This window comes from Natator depressus, chromosome 9, assembly GCF_965152275.1.
Source record: "Natator depressus isolate rNatDep1 chromosome 9, rNatDep2.hap1, whole genome shotgun sequence".
NCBI classification, from domain to species: Eukaryota; Metazoa; Chordata; order Testudines; family Cheloniidae; genus Natator; species Natator depressus.
Window position 1 is genome coordinate 80,649,032 of NC_134242.1, and position 18,004 is coordinate 80,667,035.

The window sequence follows — 18,004 nt, forward strand, 5'->3', positions numbered from 1 at the left end:
TAAATAAATAAATAAATAATAATAATAAAAAAAACCAAAGCCCCAAGTGTTCCTGAGACACTGAGCAGCATGTGTGATTCACTCTGCAATTCAACACGTTCTGGCATCACAATACAAGTGTTTGCAAACAAACAGGATGAGATAGCACACACCTCCAAAGCAGTGCTGGAATATCGCTGTACACAAAGATGTGGGGATTGCAGAAGTGAACTACAGAGCTATCATTTCAATTACCACGCTTGTTAATAAGGATGGTCAGAGATGTAGAGCAAAGAAGCAGTTCACTCAGGTCAGAACTGTAGCACTTTGGAGAGACAGCAAGGGGGAAGCTTATACCATCCTTGTCTGAGCTGTTCCTATTCCATGGATAAACAGAGGACCTCTAGGGTTGTCAATCTGGCATCTTTCAGCAGCACCAAGTAAAACAGGCTGCACGGCAATAACAGCACGCTGATAGCATCATAACATACATCAGGTAGCCACAAAACATAGAATTTCCTGGCTTAAAGAGAACAGAAAAAACCCTGCAGAGGTTCAGTAACAGGTGACTGGAAGTGCTGTTAAAGGAACAATTTGTTATGAGATTTCTCTCAGTTCCTTGAGTCATCGTTGCCTGTTACTTGGTAACAGTGCCTGCCAATATAGGAGAGTATTCAGTCAGAAATGGTGGCTGTCAGAGTGGGATTGTAAATGAGACATGCATTGTGTCTTACACGTGGCCAAGAAGGGTGTGGAATTCTGCAATGGTTTAATGCTTCGTTGGGAGACAAATAAGTGGCTACACCTCAGGATAATCTTTCCTGAACTGTTTTTATTTCCAGTAGCCGCTTCGAACACACAAACCAGCCCCCACCTGCTGTGGAAAACTTGTGTGTCACAGCTCCATCCCAAACATCTTACAGTCCCTTTGTAAAAACAGGTGCTTGGCTGTCTGTCAAAAACATTTTAGGCTCACAGATACTGAGCCAAAATCATCCTCAGTGAAACTCCATCAACAAGCAGAGGCTTGTTTAATGGAGGCTTCTGAAAAGGGATCTAGCATGCCTTGTTGTTGGCTACACTTGCATCTAAAGGGCTGCTTAGGACCAATTCAGCTCCCTCATTGGTGACACCCATTGTCAGCAATGGGTAATTTTTGTAGTGTGGACAAGGCTTAAGTGTCTTAGGGTATGTCTACACTACAAAATTAGGTCGAATTTATAGAAGTCAGTTTTGTAGAAAGCGTTTTTATACAGTTGATTGTGTGTGTCCCCACACAAATGCTCTAAGTGCATGTAGTCGGCAGAGTGTGTCCACAGTACTAAGGCAACCGTTGACTTCCGGAGCGTTGCACTGTGGGTGGCTATCCCACAGTTCCTGCAGTCTCCTCCGCCCATTTGAATTCTGGGTAGAAATCCCAGTGCTTGATAGGGCTAAAACATTGTCGCGGGTGGTTCTGGGTACATATCGTCAGGCCCCCGTTCCCTCCCTCCCTCCGTGAAAGCAAGGGCAGACAATCGTTCCACGCCTTTTTTCTGTGCAGATGCCATACCACAGCAAGTATGGAGCCCGCTCGGATCACTTTGGCAATTAGGAGCACATTAAACACCACGCACATTATCCAGCAGTATATGTAGCACCAGAACCTGGCAAAGCGATACCAGGCGAGTAGGCGACGTCAGCACGGTGACGTGAGTGATGAGGACATGGACACAGACTTCTCTCAAAGCACGGGCCCTGGCAAAGTGGGCATCATAGTGCTAATGGGGCAGGTTCATGCAGTGGAACGCTGATTCTGGGCTCGGGAAACAAGCACAGACTGGTGGGCCCGCATAGTGTTGCGGGTCTGGGACGATTCTCAGTGGTTGCGAAACTTTTGCATGAGTAAGGGCACTTTCATGGAACTTTGTGACTTGCTTTCCCCTGCCCTGAGGCGCAAGACTACCAAGATGAGAGCAGCCCTCACAGTTGAGAAGCGAGACAGCTACCGGTCAGTCAGGAATCAATTTGGAGTGGGCAAATCTGCTGTGGGGGCTGCTGTGATGTAAGTAGCCAATGCAATCAAAGATCTGCTGATATCAAGGGTAGTGACCCTGGGAAATATACAGGTCATAGTGGATGGCTTTGCTGCAATGGGATTCCCTAACTGTGGTGGGGCCATAGACGGAACCTATATCCCTATCTTGGCACCAGAGCACCAAGCCGGCGAGTACATAAACCGCAAGGGGTACTTTTCAATAGTGCTGCAAGCACTGGTGGATCACAAGGGACGTGTCACCAACATCAACGTAGGATGGCCGGGAAAGCATCTTCAGGAGCTCTGGTCTGTTTCAAAAGCTGCAAGAAGGGACTTTATTCCCAGACCAGAAAATAACCATTGCGGATGTTGAAATGCGTATATGTATCCTTGGGGACCCAGCCTACCCCTTAATGTCATGGCTCGTGAAGCCGTACACAGGCAGCCTAGACAGTAGTCAGGAGCTGTTCAACTACAAGCTGAGCAAGTGCAGAATGGTGGTAGAATGTGCATTTGGACATTTAAAAGCGCACTGGTGCAGTTTACTGACTCGGTTAGACCTCAGTGAAACCAATATTCCCACTGTTATTACTGCTTGCTGTGCGCTCCACAATCTCTGTGAGAGTAAGGGGGAGACGTTTATGGTGGGGTGGGAGGTTGAGGCAAATCGCCTGGCTGCTGGTTTTGCACAGCCAGACACCAGGGTGGTTAGAAGAGCACAGGAGGGCGCGGTGCGCATCAAAGAAGCTTTGAAAACCAGTTTCATGACTGGCCAGGCTACGGTGTGAAAGTTCTGTTTGTTTCTCCATGATGAAACCCACCGCCCCTTGGTTCACTCTACTTCCCTGTAAGCTAACCACCCTCCCCTCCTCCCTTCAATCACCGCTTGCAGAGGCAATAAAGTCATTGTTGCTTCACATTCATGCATTCTTTATTCATTCATCACACAAATAGGGGGATAACTACCAAGGTAGCCCAGGAGGGGTGGTGGAGGAGGGAAGGACAAGGCCACACAACACTTTAAAAGTTTAAAACTTTAAATCTTATTGAATACCAGCCTTCTGTTGCTTGGGCAATCCTCTGGGGTGAAGTGGCCGGGGGGCCAGAGGTCCCCCCACCGCGTTCTTGGGTGTCTGGGTGAGGAGGCTATGGAACTTGGGGAGAAGGGCGATTTGTTACACAGGGGCTGTAGCGGCGGTCTGTGCTCCTGCTGCCTTTCCTGCAGCTAAACCATACGCTGGAGCATATTGGTTTGATCCTCCAGCAGCCTCAGCATTGAATCCTGCCTTCTCTCATCACGCTGCCGCCACCTTTCAGCTTCAGCCCCCTCTTCAGCCCGCCACCTCTTCTCCTGGTCATTTTGTGCTTTCCTGCACTCTGACATTGTCTGCCTCCACGCATTCGTCTGTGCTCTGTCAGTGTGGGAGGACAGCATGAGCTCAGAGAACATTTCATCACGAGTGCGTTTTTTTGCCATCTTCACTAGCCTCTGGGAAGGAGAAGATCCTGTGATCCTTGAAACACATGCAGCTGGTGGAGAGAAAAAAAAAAAAAAGAGAGACAGTGGTATTTAAAAAGACACATTTTCTAGAACAATGGCTACACTCTTTCACGGTAAACCTTGCTGTTAACATTACATACACAGCACATGTGCTTTCGTTCCAAGGTCGCATTTTGCCTCCCCCCACCACGTGGCTAGCCCTTCACCCCTCCCCATGGCTAACAGCAGGGAACATTTCTGTTCAGCCACAGGCAAACAGCCCAGGAGGCTCGGGCACCTCTGAATGTCCCCTTAAGAAAAGCACCCTATTTCAACCATGTGACCATGAATGATATCACTCTCCTGAGGATAACAGAGAGATACAGAACGGATGTTGTTTGAAAGCCAGCAAACATATACTGCAATGCTTTGTTCTACAATGATTTCTGAGTACATGCTACTGGCCTGGTGTGGTAAAGTGTCCTACCATGGTGGACGGAATAAGGCTGCCCTCCCCAGAAACCTTTTGCAAAGGCTTTGGGAGTACATCCAGGAGAGCCACAAATGCCAGGGAACATTAATGATTAAACATGCTTGCTTTTAAATCATGTATAGTATTTTAAAAAGGTACACTCACCAGAGGTCCCTTCTCCGCCTGGCGGGTCCGGGAGGCAGCCTTGGGTGGGTTTGGGGGGTACTGGCTCCAGGTCTAGGGTGAGAAACAGTTCCTGGCTGTCAGGAAAACCGGTTTCTCCACTTGCTTGCTGTGAGCTATCTTCCTCGTCCCCAAAACCTGCTTCTGTGTTGCCTCCATCTCCACTGAAGGAGTCAAACAACATGGCTGGGGTAGTGGTGGCTGAACCCCCTAAAATGGCATGCAGCTCATCATAGAAGTGGCATGTTTGGGGCTCTGTCCCGGAGCGGCCATTTGCCTCTCTGGTAGACTTGCCTCAGCTCCTTAAGTTTCACATGGCATTGCTTCGGGTCCCTGTTATGGCCTCTGTCCTTCATGCCCTGGGAGATTTTGGCATTTCAAAAACTGGAACGGAGTTCTGATAGCACGGATTCCTCTCCCCATACATCGACCAGATCCCGTACCTCCCATTCAGTCCATGCTGGAGCTCTTTTGTGATTCTGGGACTCCATCATGGTCACCTCTGCTGATGAGCTCTGGCCAGCGTGGCAAGCTGCAGGTGACCGTGCAAACAGGACATTGAAATTCAAAAGTTTGTGGGCCTTTTCCTGTCTACCTGGCCAGTGCATCTGAGTTGAGAGTGCTGTCCAGAGCGGTCACAACAGAGCACTCTGGGATAGCTCCCAGAGGTCAATACTGTCTAATTGCGTCCACAGTACCCCAAATTCGACCTGTCAAGGCCGATTTAAGCACTAATCCACTTGTCAGGGGTGGAGTAAGGAAATCGATTTTAAGAGCCCTTTAAGTCAAAAAAAAGGGCTTCATCGTGTGGACAGATGCAGGTTTACATTGATTTAACGCTGCTAAATTCGACCTAAACTCCTAGTGTAGACCAGGGCTTAAGCACCGAGTCATTCAGCTGACCTGTGCAGAGATGAGATCACCTCAAATACATCTTAGTTTAATGAATGCATTATTTCCTTACCTTTCCCACTCTTGTTGCAATAGTTTCTCCATATCTCACCATTCCTCAGGTGCTCTGGAAGGTGGCAACAGAAACGTTACAATGTAGGAAAAGTCTTTTATTTATTTGGTAAGTATACTCTGTGCGTAATGGAGCTTAACTATGCTTCTTTCAAACGTCTTCCCCAGTAATATACAGTCATTCTGTCATAGCTAAAGTGACTACATGGTACTCACATAGCTAAAGTGTCCTCAGATGTAGAATTAAAACTGTGGGTCAGTGTAAATAGGAGGTTCCAGTTTACTGTAATTCGACTGCCATGCCTGACTGTTCTCAAACTCCCTCTGCTTTCAAGTGGAATGCTCCTACAGACTTCAGTGAAAGTTGGCTCAGACCCTTATCTGAAGAAAATGATTTATGAATGTATAGGCATGTACAAAGCAGGCAGGATAAAAACTTCATGATGTCTTTCTCAAAGCCCACTAACTCACTTCCACTAGCAATCCCAAATCCATTACCAATAATACACTGAAATAGCACATTCCTCTGGGCCGCTCAGTGTATCTGAGCTGTTTGTTCAGAATGTAAACTCATGAGATCAGGGGCAATGTCTTTCGTGTTTTTTTGTTTTTTACAGTGGTGAGAACAACTTATGTCATGATACTGTCTTGTGGACTGTGAAGATTGTATCATGATCAGTGGAACTGGAGTCTGAGCGCCAGTGTTCCCTGGAGGGACTGCTATTGACAGGACTTCAGGAAAACAGGGATTGCGGGAGTTAGGTTGGAAGCAGCTGATCCCCATGAACTGAATAGTGCACAGGGTTTAACAAAGTTCCCTTTGTTCAACTTGGCCTGCACTCAACTGCATGCTTTGCTAATGAAACATGGGGGAAACATCTGAGCTGTGAGTTCTCTGAAGTGCAGCAGCTGGTTGCCGTGAGCCATGTCAGTCGGCCCGAAGCCCCCCAGAGCCCTGGATTTGCAGACACCAAACCTAGCCAAGGATGGACCCAGAGGAAGGAGGAGTTTAAGCTGTAGCCAGACCTGGTCATGCAGGAGGATTACAACAGCAGGAAAGTAAAACTATTAGTTCACCTTATTGGGGAGCTAGGCAGAGAGGTTAGCACCACTCTGAAGCTCACCACCACAGAAGTTCATCACAGCAGTCCAAGGAGCGCTGGGGACCTATTGGTCCCCAAAGCAGAATGAATCTGTGGAGCAACACAGGCTTTTCACTAGAGATTAATCCAAGGGGTAGGGGCCCTATGTTACTGCCTTATGCACAGTGCCTACCACAATTTTGGAGACCTGACAGATCCTCTAATTTGGGCAGTGTGGTCTGTGGCAGTTGGGATCACCCCCTTCAGGATGGACTGCTCCAGGAAGGGGATCTCACACTGGACACATGCCTAGACATGAGGTGTGCGGCAGAAGCCTCAAGAGAAATGGTGAAAACCATAGCGGGCACAACACCCCCAGAAGTACATGCAGTGAGATGACAAAGGAGAGCAGTGTTCCTTGCCCATAGCGAGATGCATTTACTCTAGACAGCATGAGTGGGTAAAGGAGAAGTGCCCTGCACTAGGAGAGCATTGCAAGGTGGCAGATTGGACCATTTCAGCAATGTGTGCAAGAGCAGAAGAGGCTCTCAGAAAGATTCAGATTGTACGAGAGGGGGATGGCACATCAGACAGTGGTGATAACACCATGACTCTCTCCTTGAGTCCCACAGCATATCAAGTTCAGGCTGTCAGGACAGGAAAGCAACAAGGGACAATACCAACCTCCATGCATGCAACAATGTCAATAGGGAAATATCATGTGATTTCAGCTGGATAGCAGGGCCTCCTGCAATGTGTTTCCTCAAGGTGAATTGGACTCTCATACATCCATTACAAAGAGCAGTTGCAATCCAATAATGTATGATGAGAATATAATGCAACCAATAGGAAAATGTGACCTCATAGTAACTATCCCAAAAAAACAACAGATGGTACCAACTGAAGTTTGTGATGGTGGATGGTAAGCACCTCAGACCCCTCTGAGGGAATACAGCCATACAAGCCATGGATCTGATCAGCGTGCAGCATCAGAATTTTATAGCTGCAGAGCAAGCAGTGAAAAGGGGGTGTCCCATGGACAATGGAGACCATTTTAAAGGCATATGGGGTGTTTTCAAAGGCCTCAAAGGAAAGCTGCAACTGGAAGTAGATCCTACAGTGGAACCTGTGTGCTTTCAGGAAGGAAAATTCCAGTGGCATTGCATAATCCAGTATGCAAGGAGCTTGAAAGTCTCTGCAGAGCAGGGATATCATAGCACCCATAGAGGCCAGAACAACCTGAATCAGCAGCATGGTGGTAGCAGAGAAGCCATCAGGCAATTACACATCTGTATAGACTCAAAGCCACTAAACTGGGCATTGAAAAGATGCCAATATCCACTGCCCACAATTGATGCCAGAACTCTACAAAGCCATAATCTTTATGGTCTGATCTGAAGAATGGGTTTTAGTACATACATGTGGATAAAGAGTCAAGCATGCTGACAACCTTTGCAGCACCATTTGGTCTCTACATTTGGCTGTGTATGCCAATGGGCATAAGGCCAGCACCAGAAGTTTTACAGGGAAGATTCACTCAAATGCTGAAACGACTGACCAGGGTGAAAAATAATAGCAGATGATATGCTTTTTGTAGGTGAAGGGAGTGATGATACAGAAGCTGAACACCATGACAGAAAACTACAAGTTTTTCAGTAGTGATGCAGGAACATTATGTAGAGAGGTCATGCAAAAAATACATGCCTTGCACCTGGGCATTGACAGCTGTCTGAGACGGGCTCGAGAGTGTTTACTAGCTGGGATTGAATACACAACTCCAATTCTTTATAGAGGGGTCTGACACTTGCCAGTCGTGTGATACCTGCCAGCAGAAGAGGCCTCATGAGTTGGCCACCTGACCATGGGAAAGGTGAGAGCGGATTTATTTACCTTCAAGGAAAAGCAGTCCTTGATTACAGTGGACTACGACTCACATTTTTGGGATTCAATGCCCTGGCTGATATAAGAAGCAAATCAGAGAATGGCAAACTGAAGGCCCATTTTGTGAGATATGGCTTTCCAGACACTGTATTCACTGACAATGGAGCCCAGTTTGCCTTGGAATAATTCAAGGAATTTACACGCAAATGACTACCACACTGACATTATACTCCATATTCTTTATGAAAATATGCTTATGGTAGGAATATGACATAAGATATGCTTTATGCAAGATAACTCTTGTAAGGTATCATTGGAGAGGTTATAATTAACTGAATATGATTATCCTATTTGTATGCATGTATCATTTCTGTATCTGAAGTTAGGAATATTGACTATGTATCTATGTTTCAAATATGTTACTTTGGGGGACGCCCCCTGCTAACACTTCAGGTACAACAATGAAAAAGCCCAACAGTGCCGATGGCTCATCAGCAAGAGACAATGGATTGTAAAATAGCTTAGTCTTCCTGTGACCATCAGCCTGTGAAGAATGGCTACAGGGGCCCTACAGAGGCATGTGACCATGTCACCTGATACTGGAACCCATCTTGAATTCTGTACTTTTCTCATGAGAAGCTGGGGTGGGGGTCCAAACTAGGAAACAAAGGACTCCTGCCTTATGCAAATCCTATTTAAGGGTGAGGAGTGAGGTAATCCAGGTCATCAGTTCTCCCCTGCTACCCCACCCAAGATGACTGCTGGAACAACTAAGACTGAACTGGGGGAAAGAACTGAACCCAGGCTGGAAGGGCATCTGGCCCGTGAAGAAGATTATTGGAACCACATTTAGGGTGAGAACTCACATGGAACCAGTTTCTTTAGTTTATTAAGCTTAGTTTGTGTGCTCTGTTTTATTTGCTTAGTAATCTGCCTTGTTCTGTCTGCTACCTCCTTAACTTCTTAAAATACACATGTTATAGTTCATAAATTTCTGGTTTATAATATAACCCAGTTTATGTGATTTCTAACTGGGGCGGCGAGGAGTTGTGCATACCCTCCTCCCCATTGAGGAAAGAGGCAAATTTCATATAATTTTGGGTTTGTACTCCAAAGGAGTGGGGGTGGACATCTGGATACTGGGGCAAGCCCCTTAAACTGAGCCTTCTCAGAGTGGATCTCAGTCTCTCTGTGCAGCTGGGTGTGGCCCTGCCTGTGTGCTTGGCTGGAAAAGGTTGGGGACCCTAGCTTAGCAAGACCAGGTAAAAGGGGGCCCAGGCTGGTAGAATAGTCTGACTTAGTGTCATCCCAGCACACTAGATGATATCCCAGGGGGTCCAGCTTATCACAAACACCTCTTTTGCAGCTAGGGTTGCCAACTTTCTACTCGTACAAAACCAAACATGCTTGCCCTGCCACCTGCCCTGCCCCTCCTCCAAGGCCCTGCCTCGCCCCTCCTCCAAGGCCCCACCCTCACTCACTCCATCCCTCCTCCCTCTGTCACTTGCTCTCCCCACCCTCACTCACTCATTTGCACCAGGCTGGCTAAGGGGGTTGGGGTGTGGAAGGGGGTGAGGGCTCCGGCTGGGGGTGCAGGCTCTGGGATGGGACCAGAAATGAGGAGTTCAGGTTGTGGGAGGGAGCTCCAGGCTGAGGCAGTGGGCTGGGATGCGAGAGAGGGTGAGGGCTCTGGCTGGGGGTTTAAGAGGGGGCTCCAGGCTGGGGGGTGGAGCCGAAGCATTCAGAGTATGGAAGGGGTCTCCCGGCTGAGGCAGGGGGTTGGAGTGTGGGAGGGGATATGGGTTCTGGGCTGGGGGGGTGGGCTCTGGGCAGGGCAGAAATGAGGGGTTCAGGAGTGGGCTCTGGGCTGGGGGGTGAGGGCACTGGGGTGTGGCTGGGGGTGAGAAATTTGGGGTGCAGGAGGGGGCTCTGACTGGGGGTTCAGACTCTGGGGTGGGGCTGGGGATGAGGGGTTTGGGGTGCAGGAGGGGGCTCCAGGCTGGGATCAAGAGGGTCAGAGGGCAGGAGGGGATCAGGGCTGGGGCAGGGGGTTGGAGTGTGGGGCCGTGAGGGCTCCGATTAGGGGTGTGGGCTCTGGGTGAGGGGATTGGGGTTCAGGAGAGTACTCTGGGTTGGGATTGAGGGGTTCAGAGCGCAGGAGGGGGATCAGGGCTGGGGCAAGGAGTTGGGACATAGGAGGGGGTCAGGGGTGCAGGCTCTGGGTGGCACTTACCTCAAGCAGCTCCTGGAAGCAGCAGCATGGCTCCCCTCCGGCTCCTATGTGGAGGCGGGGCTAGGCAGCTCTGCATGCTGCCCCATCCACAGGTGCCACCCCCGCAGTTCCCATTGGCTGTGGTTCCCAGGCAATGGGAGCTGCAGAGCCAGGGCTTGGGACAGGGGCAGCATGTGGAGCCCCCTGGCTGCCCCTATGCATAGGAGTTGGAGGGGAGACATGCCACTGCTTCTGGGAGCTGCACATAGCCATGGCAGGCAGGGAGCCTGCCTTAGCCCTGCTGACTGGATTTTTAACAGCCCGGTCAGCAGTGCTGACCGGAGCTGCCAGGGTCCCTTTTTGACTGGGTGTTCTGGTCAGAAATCAGACACCTGGCAACCCTATCTGCAGCATACCCACAAAGTAATGGTAAAGTGGAATCCACTGTGAAAACAGCTAAGAGACTTACATAAGGCTGTTTCTTCTAATTCAGACCCTTTGCTAGCATGTTGGCACATAGGAATTACATCACAGGCATACCAAACAGTCCAGGACAGGCACTGATTGGATGAAGGACCAAACCCTGCTACCAGTGAGGGGAGACCTCTTGCAGCCAGAAGGGGTTGGGGGGAAGAGATTCCATCAAGGGGAGATGGTCACCAATCAGCGAAAGCAGATACTAGAGTATGACAAGTCAGCCAAGGACCAGCTGGCCCTGGTGACAGGCTCTCTTGTGAAGAGTCAGCCATTAGAGCAGGGGTGGGCAAACTTTTTGGCCTGAGGGCCACATCGGGGTTGCAAAACTGCACGGAGGGCCGGGTAGGGAAGGCTGTGACTCCCCAAACAGCCTGGCCCCCGCCCCCTATCCACCCCCTGACTGTCCCCTTCAGAACCCCCGACCCATCCAACCCCCCTGCTCTTTGTCCCCTGACCACCCCCTCCCGGGACCCCCCGCCCCTAACCACCCCCCCGGGACCCCACCCTTTATTCAACCCCCCCTGCTCCCTGTCTCCCGACTGCCCCAGCCCCTATCCACACCCCCACCCCGACAGGCCCCCCAGGACTCTCACGCCTATCCAACCCCCCCGCTCCCTGTCCCCTGACTGCCCCCTCACCCTGAATCTCTGCCCCATCCAATTGCCCCCTGTCCCCTGACTGCCCCATGGGACCCCCTACTCCTTAACCAACCCCTCTGCTCCCCGCCCCCTTACCATGCCGCTCAGAGCAGCAGGAGCTCGCAGCCACGCCACTGCGCTGCCCAGCAGGAGCAGTGGGCCAGAGCACCAGCTGCGGGGTGAGCTGAGGCTGTGGGGGAGGGGAGACAGCAGCACAGAGGCCGGGGGCTAGTCTCCCCAGCCAGGAACTCAAGGGCTGGGCAGGACAGTCCTGTGGGCCGCATGTGGCCTGCGGGCCATAGTTTGCCCACTTCTGCATTAGAGGAACACCAGAGATAATGGACAAGAGGAGGCATGAGGCATGCAGTGGCACCCAGGTCATTTGAGATGACTACAGAAGAGGGACAAGTGATCCAAAGGAACAGAAGACACAGGCCATCAGACAAATCCAGAGAGATCCTACAGAGATCACGGAACAAAGAGACAGAACCATTCACAGGCCAAGCCCAAAGGAAGGGAGGAGGCTGCACAGAGATCGTTTGCTAGAGTCAGAGACAGGTGGCAGGGAGAGCTAGATAACTCCCAGTGTGGTCACCTGTTGAGGAGACCAAACTGTCTCAAAGACCATGTAAACCAGCTGAGTCTATGATAAAGACAAGATGCCAACTCAGCTATGTGCTAACAACCTCTAAACAAAGGACACGGAGTGGGGCATCAATTAATTGTTTTTAATGTTTATACGATGATGTTTGTCAAATTGAAAGGCTGTATCATGATCAATGGAACTAGAACCAGAGGGCCCACATTCAGTGGAGGGGCTGTTATTGATGGGACACCAGGAAAACAGGGAATGTGGATAATAAGGTCAGAAGCAATGCAGCCACATAGCCAGAGCAGTGCACAGGTTTAATAAAGTTCCATTTGTTCAGCCTAACCTACATTCTGCTTCACTCTTTGCAAAAGAAAGAAAAGTATCTAACAGGAAGGAGGCTAGAGAGACACAAAAGTTAAGGGTTCTCCAAGTTCAGTTTCATCCATTATGGTGTTGATGTAATTGTTACATAAGAGTATTGGTTCCTGAGATTCTCTGCATCCACAAGTAGAAAATAAGAATAATAATGAAACTGAATATTGTATTGAAATTGATGCCCAATTTTCTGTCATGCTCCATTATTTGTTTTTATTTTTACTACTTTAGCACTTATCAAACAAAAGGATTCAACTTCCCAGCATACCCCTGGCTTGGTTTTTAGTCAATTACAATAGTTATTAAAACCGAGCTAGTAGAAGATGACAACAAACAGAAATATCCCCTAACATCAAGACTAAATATTGTAGGACCATTCTAAACCTAAATAAAAAGCTAGCGTGGGCTAGCAGGACTGCCTCAGTGATGTCTATCCACAGTTCAGAGAGGTGGGACCATAGCTCGGTAGACAAGCTGGGGTTAAGAAGTCAGCCCCCACTGAGTGATAGAAGGACTGAATTCTGCTGACTATAACATAAAGAAAGGTCACGTGTTTCGTTTCTCTGAAGCTATTAACTGAATAAGCACTCAAGCTAAAGTTAGCATCTTAGCTGAATGAATGATTCCATACATTTGAGAAGAACAGGAGGGGCAAAACTCAGAGAACCAGGATGAAATAAAGGAGAGGAAAATGTCAGCTGGACATCAGAAGATCTGGGGAGTGATGAATGCCACCTGAGATTATTAAAACTAGACTGTATAAAGCAGTGGACAACACATGGTAGAAAGCAGTCAGACACTGGCAAGAGAGTAGCCTAGATGACTGAGTGTTGTGGGGAACCGTACCTTTAAGAGGCTCTGGTAAGAGCCAGCTGGAACCAGCTGTTATGCCAGACTCCTTGGCTTTGAATGCCTACTGACCACCCACAAGTGTTTCCCAGCTCTAACTTCTATGACATAGTGGCCTAATTTCCAAAGGGGCTGAATATTCACAGCTCTCATTGAAACCAAATTAGGCCACTCCGGTATTTTCTTGTGAGCTGAACTGCTGCCTCTCCAGGCAGCAAATTTTGATGTTGTGATGCTGGACAAGACTGGACCCATTCAGCAGCTACTTCCATCTGAATGGGGTTGCAACATGCTGACCTTGTATCAGGCCACCTCTTAACCAGACTGTTGTCTAGGTTCCCTGGGCTCCTTCCTGTTCTCCCCCTCGGGTGTACCTGCATCCCAGGATTGTCCTCTGTCTCCCCAGGATATACTGCCAAGGGTAGCAGTAGCAGCTCCTCAGCATTGGGAGTGGCAGGGCCCTCAGGACACGTAGCACAGTGCTCCTTGGCATCCTGCTGCAGCCACAGGGAAGATGAATCTGTTCCCCTCAGCAGTTCCCTCCCAACTGAGCTGCAGGGCTGGCCTTTTATACTTCCTCTTCCTGTCCCGCCCCTCTGCTTCCGGTGTGCAGGGCGTGGTGCCCCTGGCTCTGGCCACTAGGTGGCTTGCAGCATTCCCTCTGCATCTCCCTCTGAGGGAAGCCACACCTCCTTGCTACACCTGCAATCAATCCACAGCTGAGAGCTAGCCCCAAGACTCTTCCCAATGATATGGTCCAGATCTTCAAAGTTATTTAGTCTCCTAACTTTCATTGAAAGGATAGGAGCCTAAATACCTTTGCGGATCTGGGCCTACAGCTTCATCCTTCTCAAAACTCCCTTTAAAAGGCCTTAGGTACAGGTAGAAAACTCTTGCTCCCATCAGCTTCCTGTGCAAGGAACTCCCACTGAAGTCAGAGCATTCTGCACTCAGAGGGCTTCTTGCATGCTCCATCCCCTTAGCCGTAAGATTGAATAGAGCCCTCCTTGGCAGCTGCTACAAGTAAAGTCACATCTACTAAAACTGGTTAAATGTAAAACTTCTCTTTAAAAGTTACAGCGAACTGGAGTTTAGTTCATAACTCATTGGGATTATAATTGTTGATGGTTGTGTTTTCTCATGACAAAGAGCCATTACTGTAATTAAGGTATTCTCTCTCCCTCCAAGGAGAATTCACTGAAGAATTGCTATAGCAACAAGCAGTCTATTCCTGTTAAGCAAGTGAGTCATCAAACACAATTACACTGATATCCGTAAAGATGACTGTGACATGTATCTGTGACAACAGAGCTCACCTTTTTGCCAAAAAAACAGCACAAAAGTGGCCACAGAAAATGTGATCAGATCAATAACTATTGGCAGGCGTGTCTCTCCTCTGGCCAAGAGAAGGCCATATTTAGATTCTTTTAATTAAAGGGCAAATATTCTAGAGGTTCTAACATCATAAAACCCACTTGATTCTGCTCCTGTATTTCAGGATTGATAAACAGACAGACAGACACATAAATAGAGAGCAAAGTGGCTGGCTTCAGCTTTATTTGCATGAGTTTGGAATCCCGCATTACTCACCTGTGATGAAGCCAAGAGTGAGTGATGCAGCTTATCCCAGCCAAGAGCCAATACAACCTTTGTGCCACTCCACTGAATCATGCCTTTTGTACACTATATGCCATGCATTTTAAAGGAAAATGTAGCTTCGTTTGCAATTCAAACTCCATTTGAAAGGCCTTATGAGTGGCTATAAAACAGACAGGTAGGATTTTAAAGATATCCATTGGTGATATTTGTCCTGTCCCTATGGCTGCCTTTGTACCATAAATACAAGTTTCAGAGCTAATAAACCTCCAGACTGACCTGTAGTAGTGTATCTATCCACAGTAATGTCATGATTCAAAGGTAAATATTTCACCATCCACCAGGGCTGGAGGCAAAAGCTTTATCCTTGGTAACCCCTGGTATAAAGCTCCCTTTTCTAGCCCTGAGGAGTCACTGAGCTATGTCTGAGGCCAGTGAAATTTAGAAGACAAACTCCCATAACTGGATGGGAAAGGAGGAAATGTTTCCTTGACGAGCTGATTTTTTAAATGGCAGCTGTTTGAAGCCGTTTAGAGGTTTAGAATGGTGCAGGTAGTCCAAGCTGAGATGGACTAGTGGGCAGAGTGAAGCAAAGGTGCACAATATACACACTATGTCCCATAGATAATGTACTATTAAGCAAACACTCACAACCCAGGCTTGTTAGGAGAGAAGGCACAAAACATTGTACAGCACAGCACTCTGCTCAGGCTGCATATTCAGGCTTCTGAAAATATCCTCACTACACTGGATAAAATCCACTCCTAGCACAAAATATTGTGAGTAGCTCTAGCCTGATTGTAGGACCCCTACCTAAAATTGCCAACAAGCATGCCATTTACTGCCAGATGGGGTGGCAGTTTTTATGATGGGGACATTTGTCCACTAGGAAGTGGACTGAGTTCCTCCCAATTCATTTCACAGAGGCCATCTGATAACATGATCTTTGGTCACAGCTGACCTAAACTATATTTGAACCTGTGGCTTAGAGGTGAAAGTCTCCGTGTCCTATTACCAATGCCCTGAAATATTAATTCCCTGCATTCTATCTATTACAACTGCACTTTGTTTATAAGAACACATGTTATCTGCTGGAAGTAAAGGACCTGAATTTACAGCCCCCTATTCATGTGACTAGTCCACTTGACTTTAGTGGAGCTACTCATGTGGGTAAGTGCTACAGAATCCAGCTCAAGAGGTCTGTCCCTTCCATTATTTCTCTTTCCCTGCACCATATAGGCACAAACTATAGTAGGTCCTAAATGACCAGTGTCTCTGGTTTGGTTTGGTTGTGGTTTCTGTAATCTCATCACTGCAGCATTACTTCTGATCACAGCAACTTCACCCAGTAATGCTGTATCACAATGTCTAAAAGACATTAAACGGCTCCATGAGTTTACATTGCAGGACGTGGGAAAGTCAGGCATGTCCCATGAGTTTTCAGGATGACTCTCGCTCAGGGGAGACAGGATGCTTGATACTGTCAGTAATTAGGCAGCAGGAGGCATACACAGTAAGTGCAGTCATCACAGTCCTGGAAAACCTGGGCTGAAGGAGCGACTTAGGGTATGTTAACTTTTGTGCATGTTGCTATGACGTGTATTCCTGCCCAAGGGATGATGGCTGTAAGATCTTAGCTTCCAGTCTTAAAATGAGTTCCTTGTGGGTGAAACGCTTATGTCTGTGCAGAGTTCCATTGATTTCAGTGGGGCTCTTCATGGGTTCCAGCGTCCATCCCTCAGGAACTCATTGCAGGATCAAGGCCTCAGTATTTAACACTAGTACATTATAGGGTTGCCTGACACTTCCCATTGCAAGGTCCTGTTTTCAGTTGCTTATAACTTTGAAGTTTTCCATGCTGGATGTCTGCCTGAGGCTTGATGTTAAAAAAAAATCTGCCAAAATGGGTCAGCTGTTTCCAAGAATCAGACTGGGAAAAATTCTGGTCACCTTTTCTTTGGAAAGCTATAATGACCCCATGCTTTTGAACAGGGGTTAAAGTTTGGCAGGAAGGTGGACTTTGTGTCAGAGATGTGCCTTTTGCTGTCCCCAGACTACCCTACTGGCCAAGTTATAAGCCTTTAGAAAATCACAGTTGAGACTTTTTCCATGTTTGCAGCCAAAACCTCTGAAGAGTCTGTCCTCCCTGAGCATGCTCAAGCCTTTCCCAACTCCTAAGCTAACCAGACTGCTATCCCCACAGAGCAACTGAGCATGCTCCAGCCAAGGACTACTGAGGCAAAGTGGGTCTTTCCCTGTAATGGTTGCTCAGTTGCTCCAGGCTGGGCGCTAGTGCCGAGAGCTTGTCTCTGCTATGCTCTGAATGACCTCCCTTGCTGGCACTGAGGCAGTGTGGAGGAGGAAGCTGTCTGAGTCAAATGTAGCGGGGACAAAAGCCAGAACGGGGGTAGGAGGGAGGATAGGAATAGATTGGGACAAGGAGTCTGGTAAGACTGGGATTGGAGTGGGGAAGAGAAACTGACTGGAAGGCAGGAAGGGGTGGGAGGGCAGGCTGGAAGTGGTTGAGTAAGGAGAATGGGATGGGGAGCCAAAAGAGCGGGCAGAGGGAGACTGGGACTGATTGGGCACAGAGACTGGGACTGAGAGCCAGTGGGAGGGGGAGAGTGGAACTGATTGGAGAAGGGGAAGGAGACTGGGACTGGGAGCTGGTGAGGGAACCGGGGGGACTGGGAGCCAGTTAGTTGGGGGGTGTAGGCATAGATCTTGTTGGGCACTCATGATTTGAGTGCAAGGTTAAACTGTAAGCAAGGGAGTGACAGGCTGGATATGTTTTTTTGGGGCTGTTTGAGGTAAGTGGACACGCTGTGAACTGATAAGCTTGAAATGTGGACAAGGTGAGGATGTAAGCAATTGGTCCTTACACGATCTGTGCGATGTCCAAGATTCAAGAAGTACAGAAGTTAGCAGCTGGGAAGAAGGTCCATAAACTGTGTAGTGTGTGACATGATTTGGAATTGTGGTGTACGTAAGTCCCCTGCATCTGGGCCTAGCCAGCGAGGGCATAGGGCTGTTACATGCCTAATAAAGTAACCTGCATGACAAGTTGGAGTCGAATAAGTTTTTGGATCCCAGAGAACTGGAGGAAGTGTTCTCGCAAACCAGGACAAGGGGTTCTGGGTAAGCTGAGTGGAGAAGGTCTCAGAGGGAATCCCAAAAGGGGAAACGCTAAGATCAGACAAGGAGCTGG

The 18,004-nt window shown here is 48.4% G+C and overlaps 1 protein-coding gene across 2 annotated transcripts in view; it reads left to right on the plus strand.

The window, feature by feature from the left end:
- Nucleotides 1-6,106, plus strand: part of LOC141993116 (ubiquitin carboxyl-terminal hydrolase 12-like) — a 78,130-nt gene extending 72,024 nt beyond the window's left edge. Inside the window, exon 10 of one of the 2 annotated variants that reach the window (XM_074962426.1) lies at nt 5,712-6,106. The gene's annotated coding sequence lies outside the window, so the exon portion shown is untranslated. Of the gene's footprint in view, nt 1-1,522; nt 2,174-5,711 lie in introns of those variants that run through there. The other variant, XM_074962427.1, reaches the window with a different exon arrangement.
- Nucleotides 6,107-18,004: the final 11,898 nt, after the last annotated feature.